Source organism: Heterodontus francisci, chromosome 9, assembly GCF_036365525.1.
Source record: "Heterodontus francisci isolate sHetFra1 chromosome 9, sHetFra1.hap1, whole genome shotgun sequence".
Classification (NCBI taxonomy): domain Eukaryota; kingdom Metazoa; phylum Chordata; class Chondrichthyes; order Heterodontiformes; family Heterodontidae; genus Heterodontus; species Heterodontus francisci.
The window spans coordinates 14051001-14070658 of record NC_090379.1 but is presented as its reverse complement, the minus strand read 5'-3'; the positions used below and the strand labels follow the sequence as shown (position 1 = coordinate 14070658).

Below are 19658 nucleotides of genomic sequence, written 5' to 3'. Positions count from 1 at the left end.
ACAGTGGAAGGTCCCCCCACCAAGCTGAACTGAGGGGCTGGATCCATGGGAAACCCCTCGAACTGTATCGTTAATATTTTCATTTGCTGTAAATGTAAAACTGTAATTGGCATGACAATAGTGAAATGGAAGGGTTGTGAAGAAACTCATGATAGTATTGAAGGAAACTGATCTGCCTTGTAATGTTTGTATTTTTTGGTGCTGTTTGAAACTGTTTGGCAATGTAATTTTTGCAGGATTTTATGAATAAAGTATATTTTGGAAATAAAAAAAAAAAACAGGTGGTGCTCAAGTCCTGGACCTTGGAATGTGCAAGTTTGCAACATTCGGTGGTGGACAACTCTTTGCGCTGGAAGACCAGCAGGTTTCGGGCAGACCAAAGGGCGTCTTTCACCGAATTGATAGTCCTCCAGCAGCAGTTGATGTTTGTCTCGGTGTGCGTCCCTGGGAACAGCCCGTAGAGCACAGACTCCTGTGTTACAGAGCTGCTTGAGATGAACCGCGACAAAAACCACTGCATCTCTTTCCACACCTGCTTTGCGAAGACACATTCCAGGAGGAGGTGGGCGACCGTCTCTTCCCCACCACAGCCACCGCGGGGGCATTGTGCGGAGGGGGCGAGACTTCGGGTGTGCATGAAGGATCTGACGGGGAGGGCCCTTCTCACCACAAGCCAAGCTACGTCTTGGTGCTTGTTTGAAAGTTCTGGTGATGAGGCATTCCGCCAAATGACTTTGACGGTCTGCTCGGGGAACCATCCGACAGGATCCACCGTCTCCTTTTCCCGTAGGGTCTTGAGGACATTCCGTGCAGACCACTGCCTGATGGACCGGTGGTCAAAGGTGTTTTCCCGCAGAAACTGCTCCACGAAGGATAGGTGGTACGGCACGGCCCAACTGTATGGAGCGCTCCGCGGCAATGTGACCAGTCCCATCCTTCGCAATACCGGGGACAGATAGAACCTCAGCACGTAGTGACACTTGGAGTTTGCGTACTGGAGGTCTACACACAGCTTGATGCAGCCGCACACAAAGGTGGTCATCAGGATGAGGGCCACGTTGGGTACATTTTTCCCGCCCTTGTCCAGAGATTTGAACATCGTGTTCCTCCGGACCCAGTCCATTTTAGATCCCCAGACGAAGCGGAAAGTGGCTCGGGTGACTGCCACAGCGCAGGAGTGGGGTATGAGCCAGACCTGCACCACGTAGAGCAACAACGTGAGCGCCTCGCACCTGATGACCAGGTTCTTACCCACAATGGAAAGAGATCGCTGCCCCCACATGCCCAACTTTTGTCGTACCTTGGCTACTCGCTCCTCCCAGGTTTTGGTGCACGCCCCGGCCCTTCCGAACCATATCCCCAGCACCTTCAGGTAATCTGACCTGACGGTGAAGGGGACAAAGGATCGGTCAGCCCAGTTCCCAAAGAACATGGCCTCGCTCTTGCCGTGGTTAACTTTGGCTCCCGAGGCCAGTTCGAACTGGTCGCAGATGCTCATCAGTCTGCGCATGGACAGCGGATCCGAGCAGAAGTCGGCAACGTCATCCATGTACAGGGAGGTTTTAACCTGAGTGCCTCCGCTGCCTGGGATTGTCACCCCTCTTATGCTCGCATCCTTCCTAATAGACTCAGCAAAGGGTTCAATACAGCAAACAAACAAGACCGGGGAGAGAGGACAGCCCTGTCTGACTCCAGATTTGATCGGGAAACTTTCCGAGTCCCACCTGTTGATTGAGACTGCGCTACTGATGTTTGTGTAGAGCAGTTGGATCCAATTGCAGATTCCCTCCACAAACCCCATTTTGGAAAGCACGTCCATCATGTAGGTGTGCGATATCCTGTCAAAAGCCTTCTCCTGGTCCAGGCTGATGAGGCAGGTGTCCACCCTCCTGTCCCGTACGTAGGCGATCGTATCCCTGAGTAGCGCGAGACTATCAGAGATCTTCCTGCCGGGTACAGTACAGGTCTGATCGGGGTGAATCACCAACTCCAGAGCAGATTTGACTCGACTAGCTATGACTTTGGACAGAATCTTGTAGTCCACATTAAGCAGTGAGATGGGCCGCCAATTTCTGATTTCTGCCCTCTCCCCCTTCTGCTTGTAAATGAGGGTGATGATGCCTTTCCTCATGGATTCTGCCATACTGCCGGCCAGGAGCATACTCTCGTATACTTCCAGCAGGTCCGGGCCGACCCAGTCCCACAGGGCCGAGTACAACTCAACCGGTAAGCCGTCGCTCTCGGGAGTTTTACTCGTCTCGAAGGACTCGACGGCCTTTGTCAGCTCGTCCAGAGTTAGCGGCTTGTCCAAGGCTGCTTTCTTTTAATTATTTTATTTGTCTATGACAACCTCCCAAATCAAATCACAGATTTATTTCACAAGATCATAAGATAATGAAAGGTGAGAAAAGCCATTAAGCCCATCTCATCTATCCAGAAATTCTCCCTTGTTGCAGCATCCAATCGCTTCTTAAACAATTCCAGGGTTTTCACCTGCACTACTCTATCTGGGAGCCTATTCCATGTGCTTATGTGAAAAAGTCCCTGATATTCAGTCCTAAATGTACTCTTCACTACTCTGTATCCCTGACCATAACATTTTAAAATATTGTGAATTTACCTTTTCATTCCCTTAACTATGTCATATACCTCATTGACATGACTTCTCAAATGCCTTCTTTTCAAGTTAATAAAGGTTAGGTTTCTCCAATCTTTTCTTATAACTCAGACCTCTAACACTAGGGGTCAGCCCATGGTTTTCCCCGGCAGAATGCACATTACAACAACAACTTATATTTATGTAAATTAAGGCCAGAGAAACAGAGAAAAAGGAAATACTAGATGTCTCTAAGCCATTTGCAAGTAATCCAATCAAGATTCATGAACACAAATTTAAAATTGTAATAATACTTTCCATTTACTGAGAAGTACAATAAGCATAATAAGAACAACATACTTAATGAGTAATAAATACAGAAAGCGCTGGAAATGCTCAGCAGGTCAGGCAGCATCTATGGAGACAGTAGCAGAATTAACATTTCAGGTTTCAGGTCTGTGCTTCAGGTATGTGATCTTTCTGTAACCTGGTTCTGATGAAAGGTTACAGACCTGAAACTTTAATTCTGCTTCTCTTTCCACAGATGCTGCCTGACCTGCTGAGTATTTCCAGCACTTTGTTTTTATTTCAGATTTCCAGCATCTGCAGTATTTTTATTTTATACTTAACGAGTACTTTATATCAGTGTTCACTAAGGAAATGGAGGCTGACAAAATATCAGTAGAAGCAGAGAGAGAGGAGGTAATGGATATGATAAAAACGGAGAGGGGGGAGGTACTAAAAAGGCTTCCCTGGATACGAGGGAGGTGCCAGAGGATTGGAGAGTGGCAAATTTGACACCCTTATTCAAGAAAGGGTGTAAGGACAGTCCTAGCAATTACAGACCAGTTCGTTTAACATCAGTGGTGGGTAAAATTTTAGAATCACGAATCGGGGAAAATATCAACGGACACTTCGAGAGGTTTGAATTAATTAAGGATATCCAGCACGGATTTGTAAAAGGCAGATTATGCTTGACTAAACTAATTGAATATTTTAATGAAGTAACAGAGAAGGCTGATGAAGACCTCAAGACAGTGCAGCACTCCCTCAGTATTGCACTGGAGCCTTGTAGTGGGACTTGAACCCACAACCTTCCCAGTCGGAGATGAGGGTGCTACCTACTGAACCATGGTTGACACAAGAACCACCACCAGATTTTGAATATTTTGTCCTAATATCTTAAGAAACCTGTTTGTTGTTCAGAATCAAAAAGTGCTGTTACTTACTACTTGAAAGGTGTGAGTCTATGTGGGGTAGAGGAACAAAGGGATCTTGGAGTAAAGCCTGGCTACCCGACCTGAACCCAACCAAATATGGCTACGTGTCGGGTCTGGCTCGGGTCGGGTCAGGTCAAGGGATACAGAGGATTGGATCAGGAATTTTAAAAAAAAGGAGGCTTACGGCAGATCCCAAGCGCTGAAAACAGTGGAGGCACTAGAGGAGTATAGAAAGTGTAGGGTGGCACTTAGAAAAGTAATTAGGAGAGCCAAGAGGGGACATGAAAAAACACTGGTGGGCAAGATAAAGGAAAATCCTAAGGCGTTTTATAAGTATATTAAGGGCAAGAGGATAACCAGGGAAAGAGTAGGGCCCATTATGGACCAAGGTGGCAATCTTTGTGTAGAGCCGGAGGACATAGGTGAGGTTTTAAATGATTACTTTTCATCAGTGTTCACTACGGAGAAGGACGATGTAGGTGTAGAGATCAGGGAGGAGGATTGTGATATACTTGAACATACTAGCATTGAAAGGGAGTAAGTATTAGCTGTTTTAGCAGGCTTAAAATTGGATAAATCCTCAGGCCCAGATGAGATGTATCCCAGGCTGTTATGTGAGGCAAGGGAGGAGATAGCAGAGGCTTTGACACAAATTTTCAAATCCTCTCTGGACACAGGAGAGGTACCAGAGGACTGGAGGACAGTGAATGTGGTACCATTATTCAAGAAGGGCAGCAGGGATAAACCAGGTAATTACAGGCTGGTGAGTCTAACATCAGTGGTTCGGAAAATACTGGAAAAAATTCTAAGGGAAAAGATTAATCTCCACTTGGAGAAGCAGGGATTAATCAGGGATGGTCAGCATGGCTTTGTCAGGGGGAGATCGTGTCTAACTAACTTGATTGAATTTTTCGAGGAGGTGACTAGATGTGTCGATGAGGGTAAAGCAGATGTAGTATACAAGGATTTCAGTAAGGCTTTTGATAAGGTCCCGCATGGGAGATTGGTTAAGAAGGTAAGAGCCCATGGGATCCAGGGCAACTTGGTAAATTGGATCCAAAATTGGCTTAGTGGCAGGAGGCAGAGGGTAATGGTCGAGGGCTGTTTTTGTGATTGAAAGCCTGTGACCAGTGGCGTATCACAGGGATCGGTGCAGGGACCCTTGCTGTTTGTCGTGTACGTTAATGATTCAGACGTGAATATAGGAGGTATGATCAGTAAGTTCGCAGATGACATGAAAATTGGTGGCATTGTAAATAGTGAGGAGGAAATCCTTAGATTACAGGGAGATATAGATGGGCTGGGTAAGGTGGGCGGAGCAGTGGGAAATGGATTTAATCCTGAAGAGTGTGAGGTAATGCATTTTGGGAGGACTAACAAGGCAAGGGAATATACAATAGATGGTAGGACCCTAGAAAGTACAGAAGGTCAGAGGGACCTTGGTGCACTTGTCCATAGATCACTGAAGGCAGGAGCACAGGCAGATACGGTGGTTAGGAAGGCATATGGGATACTTGCCTTTATTAGCCACGACACAGAGTATAAGAGTAGGGAGGTTATGATGGAGCTGTATAAAACGCTAGTTAGGCCACAGATGGAGTACTGTGTACAGTTCTGGTCACCACACTATAGGAAGGATGTGATTGCACTGGAGAGGGTGCAGAGGAGATTCACCAGGATGTTGCCTGGGCTGGAGCATTTCAGTTATGAAGAGAGACTGAAAAGGCTAGGGTTGTTTTCCTTAGAGCAGAGAAGGCCGAGGGGGTCATGATTGAGGTGTACCAGATTACGAGGGGCATTGATAGGTTAGATAGAAAGAAATCTTTTTCCTTAGCGGAGGGGTCAAGAACCAGGGGGCATAGATTTAGGGTAAGGGGTAGGAGGTTTAGGGGGGATTTGAGGAAAAAAATTTCCACCCAGCAGGTGGTTGGAATCTGGAACACAAGCCTGAAGAGGTGGTGGAGGCAGGAACCCTCACAACATTGAAGATGTATTTAGATGAGCTCGTGAAACGCCATAGCATACAAGGCCACGGGCTAAGTGCAGGAATATGGGATTAGAATAGTTGGGTGCTGGATGGCCGGCATAGATGCGATGGGCCAAAGGGCCTGTTTCTGTGCTGCATGACCTTATGACTATGACTAGGTCGGGTTGGCTATGGTCAGGTTGTGTTTTGTTTTTTTTCTTTTTAATCTATATTTTGACACGATTTTTTTCTCCTCTACTAATAACATGTTTGATATTTTCTGGTCAGGTCAAGCACGAAAAAAAATTGAAGGACTCTGGCCTGGGTTGGCTCAAGTTTCAATTTTATACCCGAGCCAAACTTTATCTTGGAGTACAAATACACCAACCACTACAAGTTGCACCGCAGGTTAGCAAGGTCATAACAACCAAGCACCAGGGTTTATTTCTCGAGAGATAGAATTGAAAAGTAGGGAAGTTATATTAAACCTGTATTGACTACTAGAAAAGATCGGATGTCCACCAAAGCTACTAAGTATCATCACCTCATTCCATGACAATGTGAAAGGCACAATTCAGCATAGCGATGCCTCATCAGACCCCATTCCTATCCTGAGTGGCGTGAAACAGGGCTGTGTTCTCGCACCTACACTGTTTGGGATTTTCTTCTCCCTGCTGCTCTCACATGCGTTCAAGTCTTCAGAAGGAATTTTCCTCCACACAAGATCTGGTGGCAGGTTGTTCAACCTTGCCCATCTAAGAGCGAAGACCAAAGTACGGAAAGTCCTCATCAGGGAACTCCTCTTTGCTGACGATGCTGCATTAACATCTCACACTGAAGAGTGTCTGCAGAGACTCATCGACAGGATTGTGGCTGCCTGCAACGAATTTGGCCTAACCATCAGCCTCAAGAAAACGAACATCATGGGACAGGACGTCAGAAATGCTCCATCCATCAATACTGGCGACCACGCTCTGCAAGTGGTTCAAGAGTTCATCTACCTAGGTTCAACTTTCACGAGTAACCTGTCTCTCGATGCAGAAATTAACAAGCATATGGGAAAGGCTTCCACTGCTATGTCCAGACTGGCCAAGAGAGTGTGGGAAAATGGCGCACTGACACGGAACACAAAAGTCCGAGTGTATCAAGCCTGTGCCCTCAGTTCCTTGCTCTACAGCAGCGAGGCCTGGACAACGTATGTCATCCAAGAGCGACGTCTCAATTCATTCCACCTTCGCTGCCTCCAAAGAATCCTTGGCATCAGGTGGCAGGACCATATCTCCAACACAGAAGTCCTTGAGGCGGCCAACATCCCCAGCATATACACCCTACTGAACCAGCGGCGCTTGAGATGGCTTTCTCATGTGAGCCGCATGGAAGATGGCAGGATCCCCAAGGACACATTGTACAGCGAGCTTGTCACTGGTATCAGACCCATCGGCCGTCCATGTCTCCACTTTAAAGACGCCTGCAAACACGAAATGAAGTCCTGTGACATTGATCACAAGTTGTGGGAGTCAGTTGCCAGCGATCGCCAGAGCTGGCGGGCAGCCATAAAGACGGGGCTAAAGTGTGGCGAGTCAAAGAGACTTAGCAGTTGGCAGGAAAAAAGACAGAATTGCAAGGGGAGAGCCAACTGTGTAACAGCCCCGACAGCCAATTTTATCTGCAGCACCTGTGGAAGAGTCTGTCACTCTAGAATTGGCCTTTATAGCCATTCCAGGCGCTGCTCCACAAACCACTGACCACCTCCAGGCGCTTACCCATTGTCTCTTGAGACAAGGATGTCAAAGAAGAAAAGAAGATGATAGAACCTTGGTTAGACCATAGGTAGAATATTGTGTGCAGTTCTGGTTATCATATTATAAAAAGGATATTGATACGACCACTCAGGACAAAGCCCCCAATTAAAATAAATGATTATGATCACAGTGGGAGCAACATACTGTCAATTCAGTCCTGTCGCTCCACAGGTGGCATCATATATCTTTAAGCTTTCCAAATCAAACAAAGCAGCAGCCAATTTGAAACAATCTAGTAAACCAAATGAGGTGTAATAAAACCTGGTATCTTTAGATATTAACAAATTAACTATTTATTAAAAAAACTAAAATCTTAAAACACTAAGATAAACCAATATCTAAAAGACCTTATAGCTTATTTTTAAAAAAACACCCTCATTTGCATACATATACTCAAACTAACAGTAGTTTGCTTTTAATTAACTGCCCGAAACAATAGAAAAAAACAAGTCTTTGCAAATTACTCTTCTGACGAATGGTCTTCTGATACAACACAGTCAAAGTCACTTGCAGTCTTCCAAGGTCCGATGAATCCGAAGTTCCTTCCAAGGATAGGAATCCAGCAGTTCAGTTCAACAGTGGTAGCATTAAACTCTTTTTTCCAACAATGAACACAGTGGACAAATAATTTGTTTTTGTTAAAGAATTAATCTGGATTGAAGTTTTTTAGAATTTTGAGAGAAAAAAAACTACCCAGGGTCTAAACTGACTGAGAGAGCTCCTATTTCCTTCATGTGCTGGATCTGTCTGTCAACTGTGTGTCTCTGCTAGCCAGTTTCAAAGTCAAAATGGATATACTGAAGCCCTGTTCTCCTTCTCAGTATGGCGACTGCTGGGCAACCAGAATGCACTTTGGCTTACAGTCGGTGGAGCTTGCTGCCTTAAAGTACTGATCTTTTACAGCCTTAAAGGTGCACTGCAATATTTCCCGAATAGAAAAAGAAACACAGGATCATGACAATATAGAGGTACTAGAGAGGGTGCAGACAGGGTTTAGAAGCAGGACACCAGAAATGCGTAGGTATACATATCAGGAAAGGATTAACTGCCTGCGTCTCTTCTCTTAAAATAAAGTGACTGAGGATGGCCGAACAGAGGTCTTTAAAGTTACAAAAGGTTTTGATAGCATGCTCACAGAGAGAATGTTTCCTTTTATGGGGAAGAGCATAACTAGAGGCCGTCAATATAAGATAGTCACCATAAAAATCCATTAGAGCATTCAGAAGAAACTTCATTACCCAAACAGTGGTAGGATTGTGGAACTTGTTGCCACAGGGAGTGGTTGAAGCACATGAGGGAGGAGGTGTGAAGGATTTTGATGACAGATTTTGATGAGGAAAGATGGGAGGAGGCTCAAGTGGAGCACAAACACCAACATGGACTGGTTGGGCCGAATGTCCTATTTCTGTGCAGTGCACCCACGTAATCCTACGTTTTGCAATTATGATCACAAAGGTGTTAGAAACTTTTCAACCAGCTGATGGACAAATCTTGTTTCCTGATATTCCAACCTTTTACCTCCCATGTACAAGGTTACCTCCAATCTCAAATAGTTTCGTGTGTCAAACCATATCAAGTGCCTTCTGACAAATCAAATCACTCCAATAGTTTCCTAGCATTCCTTCCTAGTGCGTTCTGTTGCTTGGAGAAGCAAAGTAGCAGGGAGTGGTGACTGTGCAGGACCAAACATGAGTGGCACTGATGCACCAAGGATTTGCTCACAAAATGGTTTTGAAACTATTTTCCTCATCTTGGAAACTTAAAAAACTTTGCCTCATTACAAAATTGCTATAATTTCTAATATTTTGTTATTGAAGAGTATCAAGGGATATGGAGCAAAAGATGGGAAAATGGAGTTGAGGATGCACATCAGCCACGATCAAATTAAATGGTGGAGCAGGCCCGAAGCGCTGAATGGTCTACTCCTGTTGCTAATTCAGGAGTTCTGTAAACACTTTTTAGCAATTCAATTCCCCATTCTCCATCTCAACAGCATGTATTCCCTTTTTCACCAATACTGTCTCACATAATCTGTCCCTCCTAAAGATGTTGTAACTCGCTTTGTTTATTTTTCACTCCTGTCCAGTTTGCAGCCAAGTTTCTATTAGTGTTATTGAATCGGTATCTTCCAGTAAGATAATTACTTTCCATTCCCCGCATTAGGAACATTATAATATGTGCATTTTATCCTTTAGTTTGTGTTTAAAACTGCTCCTTTTCTCTTGTTTTTTTTAAATTCAAGCTAACACCTTGTACAATATCTCAGGGCTACTGGAATGCATCCTGTAAATAATGCATTATGCAGTCAGTGCCCAAAGAGAGACAATACTGTGAATCTCCAGGATTTCACTCAAAACAAAAATCCAGATGCCACCCTTAGATGATGGTAATCCTGACTGAAATATCATCATAACCTTCTCCAACATGATAGGTGGTAAACTAACAGACAACCCAGGTCCCTAATGGGATGGGGAAAATGGAATCACTGCTTGGAGGGAAGTTGATCCTGCAAGTTGGCTATGGAAAGATCTGTGTGGTTCATGCCTCTGATCTTAGACAACGAGGGGGTTGACAATGAGGACAACTTCAGCAGAGATATAAAACGTGTGGTTATGGATTGGCCACTGATCAGATTTTCTTAGGGGGTGTGTACTGGCTATTCCACACTAACGCCAAAGCTGACTTCAGCCCCAGGTTCCACAGTGGACCACATCCCTGGCATCCTGGCCAAATCTCTAAAACAGTGTTAAAACTGCTGCAGCCCCCGTCGAGACAGGGTAGCTAATCTTGCCAAGGGAGGCTCCTCTCCTTCGTGCCAAGCCTAGAGTGGCTTAAAGTTTCCGTAAATGGCATTTATAGCTTTTTAACAGCTGCTCCATTGCTCTGCCAAAAGCTCTTTGCCATCAAAAGACATGTTTAATAGCATGCTGTTATAGTTCCAAATGGAAATCTGACAAACACAGACAAGCAGGCTAGGACAAGATTTTCTGGAAGATTCATCATGTTTCTATTGTTGGACCATTGACTGCAGCTGCTATATCCAAAAAAACTGCAAGAGGTTTTTCAGTGGGGTTAGACACTAATCCCTTAAAACACGATCCCTCAAAACATCTCTACTGCAGGAAACTATCTTAAAGGTTGCTTTGTTTATTACCTTCTAACCCCAGTGAAGTGACCCTGCTGTTCTCTAGTGATGTGCAGAGCATGTGATCTGCGAAAAAATGTCAGTTATGCAATTATGGTAAATCCAGTTAATGAGTAGCGAAGCATTTGGTCAGTGGTCAATAGCACGAAGTTCTGCTCGACTGAGTGCTGTGCGACAGAGTGCTTAAGTCAGGAATTTAATAATGGAAATTTGGTGCAATAAGGGAAGAGGTGCTGTTCTGTTCTCTTACAAAACAAGCAGTGATCCAAGAGAGGGAGCTGGAGACAGAGAGACCTGAGAGCTGAAGCCCAGAGGCATTAATTAGGTGAGCTGGTTTTTGAGTTTTAAGTTTTTTTTTACTTTCTAAACTGGGGCTGCAGTTTAAACTGGTACTGAGGAGGTCTAAATATTATATTAAATTTCCAGCTTAACCAGTTAAACTACTTAATATAACCACAAATTATCAATGATATATCTAAACAAAACCTAATTAGTTAAATAAAACACAATAAAGATGGCAGGGCAGATGATGTGTTGCAGCTGTAGCATGTGGGAGCTGGTGGACACCAGCGTGATCCACGACAACCACAACTGCAGTAAGTGTCTGCAGTTCGAGGAACTTCAGCTCAGAGTTGATGAGCTGGAGTCTGAGATTCAGACACTGCGATGCATCAGGGACGGTGAAAATTACCTGAACACTTTGTCCCAGGAGGCAGCCACACCCTTTAGGCTAGGTATTTCAGATTTGGTCCATTCTCAGGGAGAGGAGGATGTGACTACAAGTGAGGCAGGTGTGGGGTTCCAGAATGGAAGAGCCTCAGCCCTTACACTTATCCAACAGGTTCGAGTTTCTTGCAGCTTTTGTGGGCAAGAGCAGGGACTGCAGGGAGGAAGAGCAAACTGACCAGAGCACCAGGGTGCAGGAGACCATTCAAGTAGGGGGGGGGGGGGGTAAAAAAAGAATGTAGTAGTAGGGGAAAGTACAGTTAGGGGGATAGATAACTGTTCTCTGCAGCCAAGAGCGTGAGTCCCGAAGGCTGTGTTGCCTGCTCAGTGCCAAGGCTAAGGACATCTCCTTGGGGCTGGCGAGGAAGTTGGAGTGGGAGAGGAAGGATCCACTTGTCATGTCCATGTGGTACCAACAACATAGGTAGGACTAAGAAAGAGGTTCTGCTGAGGGAATATGAGCAGCTAGGGGCTAAATTGAAAAGCAGAACTGCAAAGGTGGTAATCTCTGGATTACTACCTGAGCCACGAGCAAATTGGCACAGGGTAAATATGATGAGAGTTGAATGCGTAGCTTAAAGATTGGTGTGGGAGAAATGGGTTTTGATTCATGGGACACTGGCACCAGTACTGGAGAAAGAGAGAGCTGTACCCTTGGGACGGCCTTCACTTGAACCATGCTGGGACCAGCGTCCTGGCGAATCGTATAACTAAGGCTGTAGAAAGGGCTATAAACTAAATTGTTTGGGGGGGGGGGGGTGGAGGGTTCAGGTGAGGGGAAATTTAGAAAGTTAACAAGAAAGGACAAGGCAATAGTGCAGGGTAGCGATACGAGTAATGATCGCCAGAGTGTGACAGGAAGGGACAAAGCATACAAACATAAGATTGCACCAGCAAATAAGGTCAGAGTAGGGAAAAATTGTAAAAGTACAGAATTAAAGGCTGTTTATCTGAATGCATGCAGCATTCGTAACAAGATGGATGAATTAATAGCACAAATAGAAATAAATGGGTATGATATGATAACCACTACAGAGATGTGGCTGCAAGGTGTCGAAGGCTGGGATCTAAATATTCAAGGGTATTTGACATTTCAGAAGGATAGGAAGAAAGGAAAGGGAACGGATAAGATCAGTACAGTTGAGAGAAATGATCTTGGATCGGAAGATCAAGATGTAGAATCAGTTTGGGTGGAAATAAGAAATAGCAAAAGGAAAGTCACTGGTGAGAGTAGTTTATAGGCCCCCTAAGAGTGCTACACTGTATGGCAGAATATAAATCAAGAAATAATAGGGCCTTGTAGGAAAGATACTGCAACAATCATGGGCAATTTTAATCTTCATATAGATTGGACTAATCAAATTGGCAAAACTAGCCTGGAGGATGAGTTCACAGATTGTATTAGGGACAGTTTCCTGGAACAATACATTCTGGAACCAACCCAGGAGTGGGCTATTTTAGACCTGGTAATGTGTAATGAGACAGGATTAATAAATGAACTCAAAAGTAAAGGATCCTCTAGGCAAGAGTGATCATAACAATGAATTTCACATTCAGTTTGAGGGTGAGAAGTTTGGGTCTGAAACTAGTGTCTTAAACTTAAATAAAGGCAATTACAAGGGTATGAAGACAGAATTGAATAAAGTGAACTGGGAAAATAAGTTAAAAGGTAACACAGTAGAGAATCAGTGGCAGACATTTAAGGAGATATTTCATAACTCTCAATAAGGATATATTCCATTAAGAATAAGAAGGATACACCATCTGTGGCTAACTAAGGAAGATATAGATGGTATCAATTGAAAGAAAAGGCGTACAATGCTGCAAAGAGTGTGGTAGGCTAGAGATTGGGAAAATTTTAGAAACTAGCAGAGGATGACTACAAAAAAATAAAGATGGAGAAACTAGAAAATGAGAGTAAAACTAGCAAGAAATATAAAAGACAGTAAAGCTTCCACAAAGCCACAGAAAAGGCTACTACACAAGATAAGAGCTGTTGGGGTAGTATTAGCCCTGATAGAGGATTAGCTAACTAAAAGGAAACAAAGAGCTAGGATAATGGGGCATTTTCAGGTTGGCAAACTGCAAACTAATAGAGTGTCACAGGGATCAGTGCTGGGGACTCAACTATTTATGATCAAAATTAATGACTTGAATGAAGGGACCGAATATATTTTTGCCAAATTTGCAGATGATACAAAGATAGGAAAGCAAATTATGAGGAGGACACAAAGTGTCTGCAAAGTGATACAGATAGGTTAAGTGGGTAGGCAGAAATATGGCAGATGGAGTATAATGTGGGAAATGTGAAGTTGTCCACTTTGGTAGGAAGAATAGAAAAACAGATTATTATATATATGGAGAGACTGCAGAATGCTGGGGTACAGAGGGTTTCCTCATACATGAATCACAAAAAATCAGCATGCAGGTACAGCAAGTAATTAGGAAGGAAAATGGAATGTTGACATTTATTGCAAGGAGTACAGAAGTAGGGACGTGTTGCTACAACTATACAGGGCATTGGCGAGACTGTACCTACAGTGCTGCATACAGTTTGGTCCCCTAACTTAAGTAGGGATATACTTACATTGGAAGCAGTTCAGAGAAGGTTCACTAGGTTGTTTCCTGGGATAAAGGTGTTGTCTTATGAGGAAGGTTTGAGCAAGTTGGGCCTATACTCATTGGAGTTTAGAAGAATGAGAGGTGATCTTATTGAAACATAGAAGATTCCGAGGGGGCTTGACAAGGTAGATGTTGAGAGGATGGGGGAATCTAGAACTAGGGGGCAAAGTTTCAAAGTAAGGGTTCTACATTTTAAGATGGAGATGAAGAGGAATTTCTTCTCTCGTTAATCTTTGGCATTCTCTTTCCCAGACAGCAGTGGAAGCTGGATCATTGAATACATTCAAGGCTGAGTTAGACAGATCGAGGGTTATGTGGGGGCAAGCAGGAAAGTGGAGTTAAGGCCACAATCAGATCAGCCATGATCTTATTAAATGGCAGAGCAGACTTGAGGGGCCAAATGGCCTATTCCTGTTCCTATTTAATCAAAACATAAAAGATCCTGAGGGATCTTGACAAGGTGGATGTGGAAAGGATGTTTCCCTTTGTGGGAGAATCTAGAACTAGGGGTCACTGTTTAAAAATAAGGGGTCGCCCATTTAAGACAGATGAGGAGAAATTTTTTCTCTCAGTCGGGAGTCTTTGGAATTCTCTTCCTCAAAAGGCGGTGGAAGCAGAGTCTTTGAATATTTTTAAGGCAGAGGTAGATAGATTCTTGATAAGCAAGGGGGTGGAAGGTTATCAGGGGTAGGTGGAAATGTGGAGTAATCAGTTCAGCCATGAACTTATTGAATGGCAGAGCAGGCTCGAAGGGCCAAGTGGCTTACTCCTGCTCATAATTCGTATGTCTTTTTGTTCCTATTGCCTGAATATACCCATCACCTCTAATACTAAATCTACACAGGCATTCTCAAAGGGATTAGTAAAGAATGGGATTGTTAGGAATGGTCAGGAAAGGATTATTAACAGCTGCTTCACACTGTTCACTTGAACTCAGGCAAGTAATGTCTTTTCCACTTGGTTTAACACTACCCTGCTGAGTCATGAAATTCCCAAGCACTAACCAGTCAGCACTGCACATCAGCCTTTAACTGAAACCGTCTCATTCTCACCCTCACAAGTTGGATTTTGAAATAAAGAACCATATCACCCATAGTATGCACCCACAGGCATAAGCTGATATATACTATATTATTTTCTGTTGGTTATTTTTAAAACCAGAACAGAAAGACGATGTCAACTGGCTTTGGATTTTATCCATCAGCAGCATTTCTAAATGCGCAATCATTGGTTCACTAGCACATCTTCAATAGTCTGTGCCTGAAGTATGGAAGTGTTGATGTTAGTTAAAGAGAGGCTGTAGCGGTCAGAGATGTAGACAGTAGAGTGTCAGCTGCTGGGAAACGTGTTTATTGCATGACAGACAAGTGCAGAGATTGCTAACATTGAAACTCCCATTAGAAATGTTTAGACAGCAACTTTACATTGTCAATTCTCACATAAAAGTAGTACTAAAATATTGTGACAGAAATTGCAGGTAATGTCTACAGGAAGTGGGTAACACATGTAGAACTTCTAATTATATTAGTTAAAGGACTACATAATTATATAGAATAGTGGGATATGGAAAATAACTAAATTACAAATTCTAGTAGAATATTTATAGCTTGTGGGTCATTTCTTCGTGTCAACTGCTGAATCATTTTTGAAATTTCATTTGTCTCCATCTGGAATTTTATCTGCTTAGAATTAACCCTTGAATTTCTGGCACCTCCTGGAAAATTTGTGTGGCTGTTTCAAAAAAATGTATTCTGATGACAGTTTGATGTTAAAATAAACCCTACTGCATTTAAAAAATAATATATATGTATACACAATATACGTACACTATCTTAAGTAAAAACCCCTATTACAGTATTACCTATAAAGCAAATTGTGATTAAAACCATATTTCAATATTGCTATCTATATATTACAAAAATATTAACTATTTTAACTAAAATATTTAAGGTTAAGTTTGTTCTGTAGGTATTTGCTTTTCCTCTCTCTTTCTTCCATTCCTATTTTTTTAAATATGAAATAAAAATAGCAAGTGCTGGAAATACTCAGCAGATCTGGGAGCATCTGTGGGGATAGAAACAGAGTTAATGTTTCAGATTGATGACCTTTCATCAGAACCGTTCCGATGAAAGGTCATTAACCTGAAACATTAACTGTTTCTGTCGCCACAGATGCTCCCAGACCTGGTGAGTATTTCCAGCACTTTGTTTTTGTTTCAGATTTCCAGCAGCTGTAGTATTTTGCTCTTTTTTTTTTAAAAACACTTGTTTTACACTAATCTACATTCTGCATCTACTGGTAATTTACTTTTCACTCACGTATTGCAGGGAGAGGAAAGTCTGAGTACTCCTTCCACCCACGTCTGTTTGAATAAAATATATACTAACTGCACTAAAATAAAAGCAAAATATTGCACATGCTGGAAATCTGAAATAAAAACAAAAAGTGCTGGAAATACTCAACAGGTCTGGCAGCATCTGTGGAAAGAGAAGCAAAGTTAACGTTTCAGGTCTGTGACCTTTTATCAGAACTAACTACTGCACAGTTTAGCGGACATATCAAAACTCAATTTCATTTTACATTACTAGTTTAATTGAATTCTCCTTAAATGATACATACACCTTTTAGTATTTTTGTTTGCTTATAGGACACTGGATGCCTTTAAGCCAAATGATGGTGTCCTCAGAAGTGGCAGCTCCACAGTATTAGTGCCATTTCCATGCCAATTTGTTCCATATGTTACGCTAAAGAAGGGCACAGTGAGGAAATATGAAATGAACTGGAAGAATTATGAAATAAAAGTTAACTGTTGAATTGAATCACAAGAAAATGGACACATTTGTGCCACAGACAAAATGGAGCAGAGGTCAGGTGGCCCTCCTGAACCATCAATAAACACATCTGAATGTTGAAGACGAAACCCATTATCCACAACTGAATCAGCTTTGGAGAAAATACAATGAAATGTAAAAACAGCCTATTCCTTGCAGACAACTCCCATCTTCAGGAATGGAGCTAACAAAGTCGGCTGTACATAGACTGATTCCGCAGCGAAGACTAAAATAATAGTTGTGAAGTAGCACCTATTCATCAGAATGGAACACATTCAGACGCCATCATGGAACAATGCTTACCATATCCTGGAACACAATCAATTATCCCAGGAGAGAAAGCCCTTAGTCACCTGACTTGACACCCAAACCTGACAAGTTTCCATCTTAAAATGTCTCTCTCTGGACAGAGAGGGGCAGAACAGCCAGAGAAAGTCTTTTCCAGCGGAACAACTGTGAAACTGTTTCAGCTAAGCAGGTGCCCTGCTGACTACATCTTTTAACTACTGTAGCAGAGAAGTTGCAAGGTGACTTTGGGACTCCCCATCTGCGAAGGTGAACCAGGAATTTCCCCATTGACTTCAGACAGAAGCTTAACCACAAGAAACCTGCGATACTTCATTCTTCTCAAGACAACGAACATTCAGGCCTACACTGATGAAAGATTTCCTCCCGAAAAGCTTCTAAAAGGTTTTCTTAAAACAAACTCTTTTACCACAATTGGACTCTAACTGCATACTATCACTCTAGTCTCTATCTTTTCCAGTGTGGGTATGGGTGAATGCGATTGGGAGAGGTTGCGAACATTTTTCAGTTATTGTGTAAAAAAATGTTTTTTTTAAACCTATGAGAAAGCCTGTTATTTGTCTATTTATTTGACGCTTAAAAACACTCAGGGACTAAAATACTATTTTTAAAACACAATCTGCGGTCAGTTGAGAGGTGAAAAGTCACCCACACGTCTCCCACTTGTTCCGTAACACATACAATTACATTTTCACACTCATTTCCAAAATTTCAAATTCTCAGCAAGATAGGGTCAAAACCACACTCTTCACTAAAAAGAATGTGATTTCCACTGAAGTTTAACTGTACATCTTTGTAAGCTACATGTAAAAATACCTGTCAGACCTATTCAATCTAAAACAAAGCCCAATTACATACACTGTAAATTTCACAAGATGGTCAAGATATCCCTTGTCACAAAGCACAAGCTGTTCACTAGTCAGCATGTAAAAATTTAAAATGACATTTCCTTGTTATTTTCTCACTGCTTACAGACAGTTTTCAGTAGGTTAGAACTGCAATTATAAAAGTTTGAAGAACTCACTGTGGAAAGATTGTAACTTTCAAATTTACACATTTAAAATATTTACATATATGTTTTTTAATATATATATTTTGTATAGCCATATGTTTCCGCAACTCAATACGAGTTTTTAATTATTGTCGTGGATAAACTGAAAGGTCACTTACTAAAACAGATACTGCTACAAGATTAGGGACTGGTCTGAGCAGCTTATATCTAAATGTGTGCTAATACTATAATTACATTATAGGGTAATCCAGAGATGGAACAGTAACTGTGCAATCTGAAGTAGATGTACGTGTCTTTCAAGTATGCCATTTTGTATCTTCACTCTTCCCTTGGAGAACAGTGAGAAGTAGTGGCTAATTAACATGCTGATAGGCCACAATAGGACTTCTCCTTTCATAGCCATGACTATCTTTCGTTTAGAGATACAGCACTGAAACAGGCCCTTCGGCCCACCGAGTCTGTGCCGACCATCAACCACCCATTTATACTAATCCTACACTAATTCCATATCCCCACCTGTCCCTATATTTCCCTACCACCTTCCTATACTAGGGGCAATTTATAATGGCCAATTAACCTATCAACCTGCAAGTCTTTGGCATGTGGGAGGAAACCGGAGCACCCGGAGGAAACCCACGCAGACACAGGGAGAACTTGCAAACTCCACACAGGCAGTACCCAGAATTGAACCCGGGTCGCTGGAGCTGTGAGGCGGCGGTGCTAACCACTGCGCCACTGTGCCGCCCTTTATACCATCAGATCGGGTAGTCAGTCCTATACAGTTTTATGAGCTCCCACAACCCATATGGTAACCAAGAAACTCCCACACCCACCAGACACAAATATCCCACTAGTTGTCAACCTAGCATTCAAAACTACAGTCTCCTTTCACTGGAACTGTCGCATCTTGCATCATCTGACGCAGATGCAATAATGCTGCCATTAAGCTAAAGGCCTGCTCCACGAGTACGCAAGTAAGACTGAGAAAACATTTGATAAAATGAGATTACATACAAATTAATGAATGAATTAATTTCACAGAATGGTAAACAATCAAAATAGCAGTTATGATCAGCCTGATCAAATTCAAATCAATACAACTTATTTTAATAATACAAAATGAAGAACGTGCCACACTTCTCCATATCAATGGGTCACCTTACTTGACTATGTATGTGTTGCAGTGCAATTCCATATACTTTGCTTGATGTATGTATCGTCCACCAGCATTTCTAATCCCTTAGTCTCAGCCTTTGCTGGGTCTGAATGGATTACAGTCTTCCATTTCATAAACCTAATTTCCTGTCTCTGTATCTTATCTCTTTTTTCTTCCATAGCCAAATAGCCTATGCACCTCTGCAAAGCACCCGGGACCAGGAATTTGACAACTGATTAGTGCATGGTGTTAACTGAGTACTGAGATAATTGAATC

At 42.6% G+C, this 19658-nt stretch overlaps 1 protein-coding gene across 2 annotated transcripts in view; it reads right to left on the bottom strand.

Moving 5' to 3' along the window:
- The window catches only part of ston2 (stonin 2), a 144458-nt gene that overhangs the window by 90348 nt on the left and 34452 nt on the right, over positions 1-19658 (bottom strand). The gene's annotated exons all lie outside the window — the stretch shown is intronic.